Raw genomic sequence first — 17,496 nt, forward strand, 5'->3', positions numbered from 1 at the left:
TCCTGCCTTGCACGCTGCGAAGGGAGCTGCAGGTGACAAAGAATGAGGCAGAAAACAAAACGAAAGCAAATGCCACAATGTTTTGATTTTTTTATTTCTATCACAATGGAAGCAAAAACGTAACTAATTTGTTTTATAAAACTGAAAACGAATCTGCCTTGCAAGCATCAACTTTCTCCTCCCTCCAACTGAACCAAGCTCCACCTACTTCCGCCTAGGAAAAGAAAGCATACTTGTCCACAGAGGCTCAGACAGAAAATGCAGCCAGCCATTCACTTTCAGTAACGTAGCGAAGCAGTAACTAAATAATCCAATTCTATGAATCTGGACATGGAAATTTCAGCTCGCAGCACTTAACAGATACATGAGGAGGAAGCAAAGATGCAGCTAGTATTTTAAAAATCTTCTGGTCAGGCACTTCGCTAGGGCCTTGCACACATCCTTTTATTTTCATCCTTACAAGAGCCCCATGAAGAAGGAATTATTATCTCTGTCTTACCCAAATTCTCTTCACATACAAATTTGAACAATTTTCCAAAGAACACGGAATAAGAACTTGACAATGCTGGGATGACATCCAATGTCTCTCAGACTCCTTGAATTAATATTAAAATGAATGAATAATAAAAATTATAATACTTTATGTGTGATTATATATTAGATGAGTATCTATGCCTAATAATTCTGTTCATTTTTTTAAGTTTTAACTTTGCCTTTATCTTATTGGTTATTTTAGATACTTACTTTCTAAGAAACAAGTCAGTCTAGATTGGTTCATTTCCTCTGCTTCATCTTCATTCTTTATTATCCAAACATACACCCAGGAAAGAGAACAAAGGCTATGACTTAGTGGGAATTTTCAGAATACAGTTTCTTACATTTTATGGATGCTTTTCATTTGTATTTCTGATTGGAATAACATTACAGAGCATTAGGCACGATATACAGGGCATGTGTTAGACATCTAAAAATTCTCAAGAAAGCAGTTACACTGGGTGCTGTCTAATAATAAATCCAAATGGATAGCTATGATATGCACTGCATTCCCTAGCAGCTCTACCCCCACCTGACTCTGCGTCTCAGTCTTCACTAGACTCTCTGCAAAAGAACAGATGTTCTGCTTTGGGTTGAGAAATCAACAGTTACCATTCATATGTTCCAAAAATTCAAGGGCCTTGTGCTGCTGTTTTAAGCATGCTAATTAATTCTAGCCCTTATGCTCCAATGTTCTTACGGTTTCAATCAATTGCAATCTCCTAGGACCTCAGTCCCACTACCTCCTTTGAAAGCCTATAGAGGGAAACAACTAGGAAATGTACATTTCATTGGCCTGAGGGGAAAGGCATTAATCTAATATGCTCCGATTTGGGGCATTTCTCATATCATTATCATTGCCATCCTCTTGGTGGCATCGATCTGAGCAGGTAGGCAGAGCCAAGCTGAGAAATGTAAATGAAACAATGCCTGGAGATGCCTTTTGGTCATTTTTTAACATTTATTTACCATTCAAACAGACTAATTTCAGAAGCACAATAGAAAGAACTATTTCTGAATCTTTTCTTGGGGTGTGTGTGTGTGTGTGTGTGTGTAGTGCTAATTGTGCATAATAGTCAAAGGCATGTTAAAAATGCAAGTTCCTGAGCATAAAGCCCACAAATCAGTAGATCCATGAAGGTTCCAGAGTCCCTATGACTTTTTCTTAATGTCCTCTTCTGAGACAGATGGTCTGAGGACCTCAGGAAATGCAAGCATGCTCCTGAACACAGATGCTAACAATCCATGTGACCTTTGCCCTAGATGAACGAGATTAAGGGGAACCCAGACTGCAGTCAAGTATGGTGTAATAATTCCATCACAGTTTTGTGAACAGAGCCTGTATACCCCCAGGTGACAGACCTCATTCACCTGCGTGCCCCTGGCCACCTGTGGTTTGAATCACCTGGGGCCCAGGGTGAACATAACCAATAGGGCTGGGCCAGAGTTTTGTTTTTTCAGTAAGTACTTTATGTGAGCCTTATGCAGTGACCTAGGGGGAAAAGGATTCATCTAATATGCTCTGATTTGGTATATTCCATATAGCATCACACTGCTGCTCTCCCTCTGTGTGGTACTGATTTCAACAGGTAGGCAGAGGCCAGCTGACAAATGTAACTGATGTTATTGCGGCAGCATTGTGCTGGGCTATCACACAGCACCAATGTGTCACGCCTCATGAACGTCCCTCTGCCCAGGAGTCAGCCAGTCCCTGCCTGAATCCAAGATTTTCTACTGACCTGCTGACTCAAGCAAGTTCCTTAACCTTCAGCAAGTTTCTTAACCTCTGTGAGCTTCTCTCGTCTTTAAATTTGGAGTAATAGCATTAGCTTTTCAACTATTGCTGAGAATTAAATGTGATAATGCATGCCCAAATGTGCAGCACAGAGTATGGATGTGAAAACACTCAGAGCACGGGGTCCCATGTTTGTGTGTTGCCCATTCAACTGAGGAATAGGACCTGGGACCCTTCCCACCAACGTCTACTTGAGCTGAGACACAAAGTTCTTTTGATATTTTACAAAGGGAGATGTTAGTTTGGGGATGTTAATTTTTTATCTTAGAAAAGTATGAGAGAAACTTAGGAAACAAGAGGGAGAAACGCAGTAGATAGGCATCATGGACTAAATGTTTGTGTCTCTTGAAATCCCTCTGTTGAATCCTAACCTCATGGTATGAGAGGAGGGTTGCTGGGAATTAATTATGTCATGAGGGTGGACCCCCATGAACAGGCTTAGTGCCCTTATACAAGGGGGCCAGACAGCAAGTGCACTCTCTTCCTGCCACGTGAGCATGCAAGAAGTCAACTGTCTGCACTCTAGAGGGGTCCTCAACAAAACCAGACCATGCTGCCACACTGAACTTGAACTTGAAGTGGCAGCATTGTGAAAAGTACATGTTTGTTGTTTAATCCACCCAATCTGTGGTACTTCATTCTAGCAGTCCTAATTGGCACAGACACATCCCTTCCCTGACACTTGAATTTATATTGTTTACAAGACAGGGAAGAATTGGGGCAGAATTGGAAAGAGCTGTTTTCTAAAGAGACTGTCTGAGCCCTAATGCCCAAGTGGTGATGCTTTAGGGTCCACGTGACAAAGAGGAGCAAAGAAATAGAGCCACTTTCCATTTCTGGGCAGAACCCAAGGCCACTCGGAAATCTAAAGATGGGCAACACTGGAAGAATCAAGCGATGGAACCTGGTATAAGGATCAGTGGCCCCAAAGCTGTCACTCTTACAAATGTTACTGGAAAGGCTCCAGAGTAGATTTTAGGGCTGAGAATCAGGTCACTGCAGAAAGCAAGGAGAAGTCTAATGTTGCTTAATTTCTAAAGATGAAAATTCAACTATCAGCCCATGCTAGGCATCGCTTATGACCTCCTGACACACCTGGCACAGTCTTGGCATCAGGGCTCAATGCCCTGAGGAAGCAGGAAGGGTCAGAACCGAGAACTCTGGGTTACTGATTTCACCACGCCTTGTTCTGCACCCACAGATGGATGAGTATTCACAGTCACAGTTTTCATTATAAATGTCTGTTATTGCTCCCAAGGGAAGCCAGCCAAGCAAGAGCAGAGAAAAATAAATGCTTTTTCTTTGCCAGAACTAAATGTCAAAACATAAGTTCCAGTGGTGGTAACTATCATTTCTACATGGGCTTAGTTGTCACCTAACCCCAAGCAAACTATTTTAACTTATATATCATACAGTCTCCTCATCTGTGAAATAGCCTAGATGACAGAGGCTCCCAAGGCTTGATATATGAAGATCAAAATAGCTTAAGATGATATATAGAGCTTACTACAAAACTGCAAAAATTTTGAGTTCAGTCTGTAACTGATGGTCAGTTGGTGCCGCCATCTGTGTATTACATTGAATTCAGGAGGGGGTGGCCAGAGTGCAGAGACCTGGGTCACTCTGCCAATAGCAAGCTGAGTGACCTTGAGCAAGTCCTTTAAGCTCTCTAAGCCCCACTGTCCTCCCCTGTAAAGGAATGAGATCTATTTCATCCCTATGGTTCCAGGTAGAAGATGTGAAGTCTTAAGGAAAGCAACTAAAAATTCAATTCCTTTATGATGCCAAGAAAGTTATATCACCTGGCACTTACAAGAACCCTCACATTGACTGAGATCTTCTGTAAGTGAGAGGAAACTGAAAAGCCTTGTCAGGCATTTTATAGTCATTTGGTAATGTGGATTTGAGTGTGTCTATCTTGAGCACACCCAGATGTTTATACCATTTGGATGCATGGCAAAGTTAATGTTTCACTCAGTGAGATGCAGTGAAGTTCTCTTCCAGAATTAGAGCCACAGTGAAGTATGAGGAACAGGGAAATTTGCTCCACAGAGACAATGACACACTGGGGTCACTGTCTTTTTGATGATACTGGCCACTAGTGCCACCCACTGTGCTCATCTGCTCTCTCGGGAGCAAATATTTACCGCGTAACTTTCCTAAGGTAGCCATTGGGCAAAGAAGCAGGAAATGCACAGGCATCATCTCTGCCTTCCCTGCATGTACAACTACAAAACAAGACATACCATAAAGGTCCCATGATTCAGGCAACTGAACCCTGCTTTCTAAATTTATTCCTTGTCTTTCCTCGGCAATGTGAATCATCAATTCTAGGTGGACTGCAACAAGATGTTTCTAAGATGACAGAGGAATGACCCAGAGGAAGAGAATTTAACACTGACCCTGAATTGGGAGATCTCAAAGCAATCAGAAGGGAGAAGTTTAAATCATACAGTCTTGCTCAATGTGTCATCCACCTACAGGTTCCACTCACTGTGCGGGTCCCATCCAACCAATCACTATAAACAACAACTTGACTCAGAGAGCTTGCTTCTCTAACCATAATTACTAATTTCATTAAATTAGTGGCTGGACTATAGTGGAGAAGTCCTCAGGTTCAATTTTTTCACAAACATGAGAAAAAACAACCTTCCCATTTTGCTCAAATCCAGTAAGAATGAGTGTGTGCCTGCCCCACCCCTTCTCCCTCCTTACCTTTAGGCAGATCACCTGCCCTGAGCTAACAAACTGATTTCAATTCACAGGAAAGCTGTCAGGAAAACGAGGGGAAATTATGTTGCATAAATACTCTGCCTCGCAAGTGCAAGGTCCTGAGTTCAATCCCCAGTACAAAAAAAAAAAGCCTTAAATATCCCAGACATACCTGGATTTAGCAGTATATCATTGCTCCACTGAATGTTATTAATCTAATTAATTATAGGTGTCCTTACGATGAATTTTCTTTGCAAATCAGTAGTGTTAGGGTTAGCCGCTGCTAGGAAATAAACTCAGGACTGACACCACCTGGAATAAACAAATAACAGTCATGTGCCTCATAATAATGCTTCAATCAATGAGGAAGAAGGATCTCAGAAGCTTTTTATGGTGCTGACAGATTCCTATTGCCAGGTGTCACCGATGTACCTGCTGCAGAGCAGCGTATTACCCCATGTTTGAGGTGACAATCGTGGAGACCGACCTACTGCACCACCAGCCACACAAAGGTATAGCATATGAGTTATGTACAATAAATAATAGTTGGTAATGATAAGAAATAACTATGTTGCTGGTTCAGGTATCTATTATACCATGCTTTTAACATTATTTTAGACTGTAGTCTTTCTACTTATTAAAAAATGTTTACTATAAAACAGTATGTTAAGTTTTTCACACCAGAGAAATATTGCAAATGAGATCTTAATGGTATAATTGACCATGTGTAATAGGAAGAAAAGGGCTAAAGGTGTAGGGGAAGTGGAAGGGTAGGGGAAAGGAAATAAGGGAAAAGAAAACAATATAAGAAAATGAAAAAATGGAAATAAAGTTTTTGTAAATAGCCTAGGGAGGAGGGGTTGAAGGAAGGGCAAGGTGTGGGGAAAAATGAGAACCAAAATCTGTCATATAAAGGTACAAGTTCCCAATGATGAATTTAACTGTACTGTATACCTAAAATGTACCAATAAACTCAATGAGGGGAAAAAACCGTATGAGTCTCAGACTTTTTTTTTCTTTCTTTTTTTTTTTTTCCTGGTGCTGGGGATTGAACCCAGGGCCCTTGCATTGAGCTACATCCTCAGCCCTTTGTTATTTTTATTTTGAGACATGGTCTTGCTAAATGGCGCAGGCTGGGTTCCAATTTGCAATCTTCCTGCCTCAGCATCCCAGGGTGCTATGACTACTGGCATGTGCCACCACACTAGGCCCTGAGATATCTTATGTGTAACTGTGCTTTGATTGCATCCAATGCTGTGTCAAATAATTGGTCTCCACCATCTAGATTTGTATAAAAATACTCTATGATGTTCACTAAACAACAAAATCACCTAATGACATTTTTCTCAGAATGTATCTCTGTCATTAAGCAACTCATATCTGTATTCATGACAAAAGGGGCTTGCTTTATACCACACAGCTAGCAGAAACTTGTCTCACTACCAAGTCAAATTCATTCTATTTAATATGTGATAACCTAACATAACCTTCATTATTTTATAGAGTTTCCAGTTGCTTGAGTGCTTTAATATTTTGCAAAAAGGAGCTGGGCATGGTGACTTTCTCCTATAATTCCAGAAGTCAGGGAGGCTGAGGCAGGAACATTGCCGTGAGTTTGAGGCCAACCTGGGCTACATCATGAGTTCAGGTCCAGCCTAAACTACAAAGGGAGACCCTCCCTCAAAAAAATAAACAACAAAAATTATAAAAAGATCTTTACATATAAATTATCTTCTTTGCAAGGTTTCTATTTCAATTACCTCTGTATCACAGCAGGCCTATTGTTTTAAAGTTTGATGTTTGTTCATTCACCTTACACATCCCACCCTTAGACAAGCTCCTCTCAACTGGCATTTTCTATTTCTATTTCAACATATTAGTATAACAAATTTAAATAAAATCCTCCACTTGCATCATTAATTAGCATTTGGCAATGGGCCTGATTAAATGCCCTTGGCAGCAAAATGATTTAAATATCGAAAAGGTTATTTTTATCATTTATTAAAAATGCCTGGAAGACAACAGATTCCACCAACTTCCCAGACTCTCCTGACTCAAGTGTGGCTCTTAATGCCCCTCTCTGGGGGCATGGAGCAGTTGTCATCAGCCTGGTCAGTCCTTCTAACAACTGAGAAGTGTAAATGACTTTGTACCCAGAGGAGTATAAATGGCTTAAAATATTTCAGATGTGAATGAATAAAATAATTCCTCTGTTAATCCATGCTGGAACCTCAAGAATTATAAATATCTTCCTCATTGTTGATGTTTTAGGGAAATGCAAACTGGGATCTATTTAACCAGCAGGTCTCCTAATCAGTACTCTTCTAAGAAGGCAAATGTACCTGGGCAAACACACTGACTGGGTATGAATTGCACTGGACACAGGAAACTTTGGCTTCACAGCCATGAGTTGCACCTGTACGTCTCTATCATGCATCACTGTATTCCTCACAACTAGCCCAGTATTGGCATATCACAAATACTCATTAAGTATGTGTTAGATCATGAAGTGAAGAATATCCATTTATAGTGCACCTCTGAAAAGAGAGGATGGCTTAAAAATAAGATGGATTCCATATACTTTGTACTTGTTTGTGATTCTATTCCAATATGAGATATAGCTATCAGAAGTGAATAATATAGAGGAAAATACTGAGAGCAAACAATGCAGTGAACCTTGAAAAATCAACCACTGTGAAAGTCTATTTTCTCCCTTTCATGAGATGACTTATGAGAGAAAGAAATAAAGAAAGGAAGGAAGGGACGAAGGAACGAATGAAGAAATGAAGGAATGAAAACAAGTATGTCCATATTTAACATAGGAAAATATTATACTTAAGTATCATCACTTGGGTAATTGTCAGGTTTTTAAGATCTTTATTGCTGTGACTGTTCCAAGTATAACATTTGGTGTCTTTCTGACACACCCAGAGAGTTAACACCAGTATTTCCATAATTAGTAATACTTTAGTAACCAAAATTAAGATTGAACTTTTACAAGTAGGGGATTTTATTTGATAAAGACTTTTCTGGACTTTTTAGCACATGAGCAAATATTTATTGAGCAAGGAGATTTAAGGCATGAAGAAAATATTGCAGACAAAGGGAAAATCTGTGCTTCTAGAAACCCTTCAGAAAAGATAGAGAAACTAGAAACTCCGGAGTTTAAGAAGAAAATGTACACACTATAATTAACTTAACCTCTGATAGAACCTCAAACTCTGAGGGGTTAGGGAGATGCTAAGATATGTAGGCCCCCACCACATCTGGCTATAGTTATAATCTACTCAATTTTAACAACAACAACAAAAAACTCCAAGTATTGAAGAAAATGAGAGATTTAAGATATGTTCTTAAAATATTTATTAGTCAAACATTCATAATTACAAGCTGGCTACTTTCAATTCTAACTTACCAGTAAATGAGGTTCACATGTGTTAAAGAGGCTTGAAATAATCCTCTGAATGTCCATGGTGTCTTGGAAACACAGACCATTTAATGCACCAGATTCCCTCCATCTTGGGAAACATGCATCAGATGTACACCCTTAATTTTCTTTTCTTACTTCTTCAATTCTATTAAAAAGCAAACCACCAAGGAAGGGATTACTACCCTTTTCCACAGAGTGGTGAAGGTGAAAGTATCAGGCAAAAATAGATTGACCTGCGTAAGCTTACTCAGTGACAGAAAGCCAGAAAGATCTTCGTGGAGGGTCTCCTATGCCAGATCCTGTACTAAGGATATTATGTGTATTATCTCTCTTAATCCTCACAACATGCCTGCAAATTAGTATATTAATAGGAGTATTATTTCTACTTTAGAGATAAAAGAATTGAGAATCAGAGAGATTTACCAGTTTTCACAAAGCTAACAATTAGTGCAAGTAGGATCAGAACACGGGTCAGTTGGGGCAAAAATAGCTCTGTTCACCCCATTAGACTAGATGCAATGTCTTTAATAGAAGAAGGTTCAGTAAAACTATTTTGCACTTATTCTGAGCTACAAATATACACCGTACTTTATAGGACCTTCATTGTGTTAAGTGAATCAGCACTACCAGTGAATCCTACCGCTCGGTTGTCTGTACAACCTGTACTTTGGAAGTAATAGTCATACATCTGTGTACTTTTAAAGTAGCTCTCTTGTGAAAGTAATATCACCTGTTTTATAAATATTATTTTTCTTTACAGGTCTTCATGTTAACAGTGATCTCCACCACCAACAATAACAATTGCTCTTATCTTCTTATTCTCAGCAGCTCCTATCCCAGTGCCTTGCAAATAATTGGTAGTAAATCTCTGCTGAAGAAAACTGAAACATAACTGAACTGCACTGAAATGTCCCAGTTACAGGGTCCAGTAACAGAGTCCACATTCCCTTTGATTCACATAATTACTGAGCACCAACTGCGTGCCAGGTGACATTTTAGAATTTTATAGTATCACCGTGCTATTTTGTTTTTCTCCAGCATCTTTTAAATAGAAAACAAGCCCACATGGCTTATTCTATCATTACAGAGCCCTAAACTTGAGGTATAATGATATTTTATATCTTTCAACTTAGCCATTTGGAACAATAAGTCAGTAGTATAGACAATTAACTGGAGTCTTTCTGTGTGACATTTTTCCCCAGGGGGAAAGTAGAAATGTGAACATTTTATCCTAAAATCTTTTCAATTACAAAAGTTCAGTGCTGAGTTATGTGGGGCCTTGCAGGTTTGGAAGAAAAGTGAGGAATCTGAAACAATATCAAGATCCTTTGTGATTTACTTCCTATCATGTTCAGATTTCCTCTCCACCTTTTGTCAGAGTTCTGAGAGCCACGTCCCCCGAGTCATTTACTCGAATTTCTGATCCTTCTCACTCCTTTTCCACATGGCCGTCACACTCTGGCCATTTTGGCTGTTAAGATATGCAAATCCTCGGGGATATAATTAAGGAGGCTCTGAGATGCTTCCATCAAAGGACAGTTCATCCGCGGCAGCCCCGCTGCTGTTTGTGCGGGTTAACTACTTGGCAGTCCTTTCATGTCCCAGAGTCAATCTGTGTTTAAAGGATGGAGGTGAGTGGGCAGGACAGGGCAGTTTATCTTTTCTGCCTTCTCATTTATTATCACATTGCTCCCTCACATGGCACTACCTCGGCTGATCAAAATCAGGGACCACATAGCAGCAGAGTTATTGGGATGAAAGGCGAAATCCATTCTCTGTTCGCTCTACATGAGGGTATTTAAAATAATCACAGCAATAAATGTCATGGAAATACCCAAACATAGAAACAGCTTATTTCAGAGAGGGAATCACTGCCCTCTTCTTTTGCTAGCTCGCCACAGCAACTACAGACATTTTTTCCCATATAGGAGTGCTCTTAATTATCAGATCAGCCTGTAAAAATGTGCTCATCCACACACTTCACCGGTCACTTGTCCATCTGCTCTTGGTTTCAAACAGGGAATAGCCAGTTATCAGCAGGATAGGGTCAGCTCTATTCTACTTTCCTAACATAAGGCCATAACCTTTGAAAGACTTCAGCGTAAACACGGCGTATTAAAACAGCTTTCATCCAAACTGTGCTTTCTCTTTGCTCCTCCTAAAATTCAACACAGGCACAACTTACGAGGTGCCTGGTATGCTCCTATAGGGTCAATGTGAGAAAGCATAAAAAGTATGGAAAAGACAGAGGCAGGTGAAAACTCGGGCAGACAGACTAAGAGAAATTCAACTCTGAAAGAAATCCTGAAGACTTTTTCACAATAACAGAATTCAGACCCTGAAAATTCACACAGGGACCAAAAAAAAAAAAAAAAATTTTTTTTTTTAAGAACATTTTTCAACCATTGAAAAGTCAATCAATATAAATAGGACAGCCCGGGACCCTACACACAGAAAACTTGAAGCACAACCCTACGCCAGAAAGACAGATGGGATCATCATTCCATTACAGTGTCCTGAAATTCACAGGGCTTTGCGAAACACCTCTCTGAATGATGAGAGCGACATCATTTAACACAATCGTTAAATTCAGGAGCCGTAACATGTATAACAACCATGTGTAGGTGACAGCAGCCTCCTGAGAGGCACCCAGGACATCTCAAACTTCGCTGGCAGGCTGAACAAAAAAACTGCTCAAGGCTCCCACACAATGCTCAGAAGCTGCCTGTTCCATCTACAGCTACCAAGCAGACATGACAAGCCCCGGCTCAGCGTCATTCCATCAGCACATGGTCCAGAATAACTCAGCAGAGAATGGCAGTGTCGGTGCTGCAGACTGAGCATTGAACAGTACGCGTGGTGGGTACAGAGGACAGCGAGGGAGGCTTATGCCACCAGGTCATTTTGCAAACAAGCTATGGCTTTTCCAGGAATCCCCAGCATAGAGCATTTTTTTGCTGTACTGAAATGGTATCTCGGAACAAGCCATTTCAGCCCAGGACAGTGGGAACCGACAAAGCCTGGAGGCCAGTGGAGGCCACCTCATCTCCTTGCTTTATTATCCATGGTCAGTGTTGCTATGACAACCCTTCAAAAGGTCTTACTGGGGACCAAGAAAAACCCCACAGGCACAGATTATGTGTATAGGACATGAAAGGTCTGGTCAGTTCAGGGGAGTTTACATGGTCAGGACAGCTCATAGCCTTATTTAGAAACTCTCCATCCCCAATTTTAAAAATTGTCTGAAGTGCTCACTTATAGTCAGGAAAGTACACAGAAGTTTCTTCATCAATTTTAACACAATAATTACCTAGGACTCCGAGGTTTGTCCTTTCTGATTCTCATGACCGAAATGTAATTTTTCCCCATCCCAGAATGAACAGTCCTCATTGCAAGAGATTTTTATTTAGCCCACTTCATAGTCAGGCCCCACAAGAGGACCTTTGATGAAGAGAACCAAGTAGAACAAGAGCAGAAGTCCACATATCCCTATGACTCTGCAGTCAGGGGTATGGGATCAAAATGAGATAGTTAATGAAGAACATTTTTTTGTTTCCCAGTTGTACCCCCAAAAATTTACTTCCCTTGGTGATTATTTATTTTCCACTTCCCACACATGGTTCTCATGATAATTGCTAACTTTGTAAGATGTTAGAACACTGACACTTACGTAAAGCAAAGCGCCTTTTGACATTTATGGAGTGCTGATTCTCTATAAATATAGGAAAGTAGTAATCATCACAAGAACTACTCAATGGAATAGATCAATACTGAAGACAAATACTCCTCTTTCATTGAAATTCAGAAGGCAAAAGGGTCCATTTTTTCATCTCTTTGATAAACTAGCACACTCTGACTTGCCAAATAAGATTTAAGATCAGAGCTACGACACAGACACGGGGAAATTTTAGGAAGAAAGGATTAAAGGTCAACTTGGTCTATTTCCTCTCCTCGTGCAGATCTATATATAGATATACATGTGCGAAAACCTTTGGAGACAGACAGTGGTGGCGATCCTGTCCCTCACCTTATGATCTCTTGTAAAAAAAAAAAAACCGCCAATTGTGAGTAGCTTGTAACACAAAATAAGCAGTGATATCTCTCACAAAATTGCCGGAAAAGTAGATAAGCTTCGAAAGTGATTTGGGGAATATTAAGTGTAAATGGTGCTTCTGCGTCCAAGTGACATTTCTTTTCCTCGCAGACAGAGGCCGGTGCCGGAAGGGGCTGCCAGCTGCTGGTCCTCTGTGGGGAGCACACGTTGCCGGGTCAGAAGCTTCTCAAAGGGCGGAAGATGGGCACTGACAGTTATTCTCCCTCTTCAATCTTGTCAGACTTGTCTACAGGCCTAGTGGAGGCCAAACATTTGTAGGCCAGACAGCAAGCACCACGCCGGCAGGAGCCAGTTCAGCCTGAACATCGCCTGGGTCTAGTGGGCCTCTCTGGCCCCTCTCCCCACCATCTTTCATTCCCAGATATCTTTAAAGGACCAGGGATCTGACTGCCATTGAGAAGGTTCCAATTCCCACATGGGTGATAGAAGCTGCTGAAAATAGGTCAGGGGGCAACATTCATTGATTGAAGAAACATTGGTAGAGCACCTGCTCTGGGTGTGTTATGTGAGTGTGTGTGGTGAGTGTGTGGTACAGCGATCAAAAGTATTCCCCCTGGAGCCAGGCTGCCATGAGCAAGTCCTGCTTCTGCCATTTGCCACGTGGGCGGTCTTGTGCAGATTAAGACTTACACACTCTGTGCGCAATCTCCAAATCTTTAAAATGGAGATTATAGTGCACCTACTTCTTACGAACCCTGTGGGGACTTGGGAGTTAGCAGTAGTTAGTGCTAGAGAAGCAGCCCTACCCGGCCTGGTGTAAAAGAACCTGTCAGGTACAGGCTTTCAGCTCTTACAGGACACATGCACCCTGAGGCAGCAGGATCCTCCCAGTTTCCTGTACCTTTTCTGTTCTCTTTAAAACACAAAATAAAACAGGACTTTCTTCTATTTCGTTTCTCCTAGCCTAAAGAATCAAACCTATATACTATATACACTAAGCAGTTAACTTCACTTCAGTCTTGGATATTTATCATAATTAATTTCCTAGTCCATTAGGACAATTATTTAAAGAGGTGACTGCCCTAGCTTCAAAAAGGAGACATTACAAACTTCCAACTTATAACCCTATTATAATAATGACATCTGTCATTTATTGTATCGGATATTTACTATATGCTAGGCACTAAATTAAGCACTTATAAACTTTCTCACTTAATCTTCAGAAAAATTCCTTGAAGTCAGTATTATCGGCCCCAATTTACAGATGAGAAAAGTGAAATGGATAAGGTCTGTGTAACACACTACTATCACACACATCCTGTCACTAATGTGACACATGCTACCTGCTATAACAAATGAGCCCCAAAGCTCAGTGCTTAACCAAGTGAAACTTACTTGCTCACACCCAGGCCTGATGAAGAAGGACCGTACTACACAAAGTCAACCAAGGACACAGGCTCCCTCCGCCTCCTCCTGGGTCCTGTTCCAAGTTCCCCCAAGTCCTCTCTTTTCAGCTGGCTGAGGGAAGAGGGGAGTGAAGATGACCCCACAGCAGGGCATTTTCCTGGTTTGGGCTTGGGAGTGTCACACACCACTACCTGAGTTCATTCCTGTAGCTGGAACTCAGGGTCTTGGCCACATCTAAACTTCAAGGGGAAGTGTGATGATGTGGCCATTCTGGGGGCTGGTATGCATAGTCTCCAGACATGCTGCCAGGAAATAGCAGAGCCAGGACAGAGACCATGTGCACCAGCTCTGAAGACCTTCCTCTTACTCACTGAAGTATTCATATGTGCATTAGCCTTTCAGATATCTCTGCATCACCCTGCCAGCTGACTCCTCAACAGATTGTAAGACTACCTCACTCCATCTAAAGTTGTACTCAAGAGTTTAAAAAAAAAACAAGTTTTATATATGCCTACTTGTGTGTCACTATCTTGACATGATTTGCTTCTCATCAAGAAAATAGTATCATGTAATTTGTGTTGACCTACTTCCTTCATCGGTCCTTAATTCTATAAACAGGAATCATCTCTATAAGACAGCACGGCCTCCATAGGGACTCCAAATTGTTGCTGTCTCGTCAAAGTCCATATCAAAATATTACTACCAGGGGAAAAAAATAAGAACCAAGATAGATTACGTAAAGGTGTGAATTCCCAGTCATGAATGTCATTAGATTGTAAACCTAAAATGTACCAGTAAAATTAATAGTGAAAAAAATTGCTACCAAACTAAATTTAAATTGGTCACATCTGAGGTTCTAATTATGTGTGATTCCTGTTTAGTCAGGTTCATATACTTACTATGTTTTTTCTTGAACTAAGGAAATGAAGATATGTTGATCACTCATCTTATCAATATATTGATAAACATGATGAGAAAACTTTACAAACAACATCCAAACTCTGATGTTGTGATGCTTTTACTCAAAGTGATTGACGAGAGATAAAGCAATGATTGTTATAAACAGTACAGATCTACAAGATGATTAAATATTAAGAGAAGGTTTAGGTCAGATACAAAATAGTACAACAGAATTCTGGCAAGCACCCTAAATATAATGCAAATCTTGAATCTGAGTGACTAAATCTGCTACTTGTGCACACGTTACTAAAAACCAACCAGGAAAGCCATCAATTCTGACAATAAAAGACTTTCTGCTCGATGACTAAAAATTTTATATTAGTATCATTATTTCTATTCACCAAATATTTTTAGCTTTCTACTTTCATAGCACAGGAGTAGAATTCGAGTCTCACTTCTCCAGTCTCCTCAATGTTTGACACAAAGTTTTTGAAATGTGAATAGAAGTGATAATTGTCATATCCAGTAAAGATTAAGAAACAAGTACATGGTTTGTTACAATCCAATTTTCCTGCTGTAGTAAATTAAAAATGGCCATTAGTTATCTTTAGTTAGCCAGGCATTGTGGTACATGCCTATAATCCCAGCACTCTAGGAGGCTGAGGCAGGAGGATTGCAAATTTGAGTCTCACCTGAGGAATTTAGTGAAACCCTGTCTCAAAATAAAACGGGCTAAGGATGTTTCTCCAGATAAAGATTCTGGGTTTAATCCCCAGTATCATCAAAAAGGAAGGAAGGAAGGAAGGAAGGAAGGAAGGAAGGAAGGAAGGAAGGAAGGAAGGAAGGGTGAGGGAAGGAGGGAGGGAGGGAAAAATACTTTGTGATTTCTCTCATCAAAAGGTGGAGCACACTTCTCTTCCTTTTACAGCCATGCTGGCCCTAGAACTTGATTTGTCCTCAAGAAGCCTCAAGACCTCACCTCCTACTGTTTCTTGGAACATTGCTGCCATGTACACAAGTTCAATGATGAAAGACCAGGTGCTTAGAATATGCACTGTCCAGCAATCTCAGCTGAGCCCCAGACATGTGAGGGAGGCCAGCAAATGCAAGCCAGTTCCCAGTCAACTACCCAGAGCCTGTAGTTCTGTGAGCGATCAGAACAGCAAAACGGCTCAGCTAAGCCCAATCCACATTGCAAAAACATGAAGAAACAGTTGTTTTGGTCAGGAATAAATTAAATTTGTCTGCTACACATCAACAGGTAACTGAGACACCTGCCTGGGAAAATGTAGATGCAGAGACAGAGCCCTGCCTACTTGGATCTCTGAGAAGGCAGACCATAGCAGAGTTCCTCGACTCACCATGGACATGGGGTAGAAGTTAAAAATAACCCTCTGTCATTTAAGCCATTGAAAATTTAAGTTTTTTACCTGGTTTGGTTTAATGTCTAGTACAGCATAACCTAGATGTTCCTGACTAAATGAGAAATTAGTCCCACAAGTGGAATTCTGCTCTACAAGAAAAAAGTGAAATGAGAGGAAAAGGTAGTGGGCAAAAAGGAAATGGGCCAAGAGGGTACCCAGCTCTAAGGATGGTAAAGAGCGTGTGGAAATTAAACCTCCCAGGGAAGGTCTCTGGTTCACTGTTGTCAAAGCATGGCCTGGCTCATGCAGCCTGTGAGCCGCTCTTAAACTAAAGTCCTATCTGTCAGCACCAAAGGGGAAGGGACCCCAAGTCCCTGCTACGCTGTGGCCTGCGGAGAAATGTTCACTGACAAGAAAAACACAGCATATAGGAAACAGGACAGAATACATTTTGCTCCAGGATGCTGGGAGAGGGAAGCCACAGCCAAGCCTTCACACTTCCTAATTTTCTTGAGTGAAAGCACCTAGCAGCCCATGAGGCACAGGGATCAAGAGGGAAGGCACAATGAGAGAGGAGAGGGTTTGTTTGGGGGTTTGTCTCCTTTGGGCATTTTTTAAAATTACAGTTCATTAATCCTTTTGTAAAAAGTTGACATAATCACTACAGATAAAGTCATTGTAGAGTCTTTTTTTTTTTTGACCAGCACCAGTTCACTCTGTTACTTTTCCTTGTTTTCTTTGAGGCCTTTTTCTCCTTGTAGGGACCATGTCTGATAAATCTGTCGGCAGATTCATTTTTCTTTGCATAGACCAAGGAATCATAAATCATGCCAAAGCCAATCGTCTCACTACCTCCAAAATAGGCTCCAAATACAAAGATGACATCTTTGTACATTCTGGCAGATTTTTCCTGAATTTCTGCCATAGGCGCTGTTGCCTTCCCAGCATGAAAGATACTGATAGCCACTTACTTCCTCTCAAGGGCCTGGTGGTTGGTCATGAACTTCCTGTTCATGTAGTTACTGTGTCTTTCATAATGGAGGCTGATCCTCAGACAGCCAGGGAGGAAAACACTCCCTTTAATATTCTTTCGCCCTGTCTGTTACGAGTTCTTTGTTATAAGTGGCAACACTGGAAAAATACCATAGAATTTTTTTAAAAGAGTCATTCTGTAATTCTTTTTACCCATGTGTAAGAGTAGTGCAATCAAGCACATAGTCGGGGTGTTATGTAAAACGTGACTTAGAATAAAAGAGATGATTTTTGCTTAAGTTAGTTTTGAGAAATGTGATTTTTGCAA

The 17,496-nt window shown here is 40.7% G+C and overlaps 1 long non-coding RNA gene across 1 annotated transcript; it reads right to left on the reverse strand.

The window, feature by feature from the left end:
* Positions 1-759: 759 nt before the first annotated feature.
* LOC104872525 lies at positions 760-8,595 on the reverse strand. The gene is made up of 3 exons (XR_783208.2): positions 8,457-8,595; positions 5,214-5,353; positions 760-799 (listed from the first exon to the last, which is right to left on the reverse strand). It is a non-coding gene; the product is annotated as an uncharacterized LOC104872525 (long non-coding RNA).
* Positions 8,596-17,496: the final 8,901 nt, after the last annotated feature.

The sequence above is a fragment of the Fukomys damarensis genome, unplaced genomic scaffold, assembly GCF_012274545.1.
Source record: "Fukomys damarensis isolate Sample0158 unplaced genomic scaffold, DMR_v1.0_HiC HiC_scaffold_38, whole genome shotgun sequence".
In the NCBI taxonomy this organism is placed as follows: domain Eukaryota; kingdom Metazoa; phylum Chordata; class Mammalia; order Rodentia; family Bathyergidae; genus Fukomys; species Fukomys damarensis.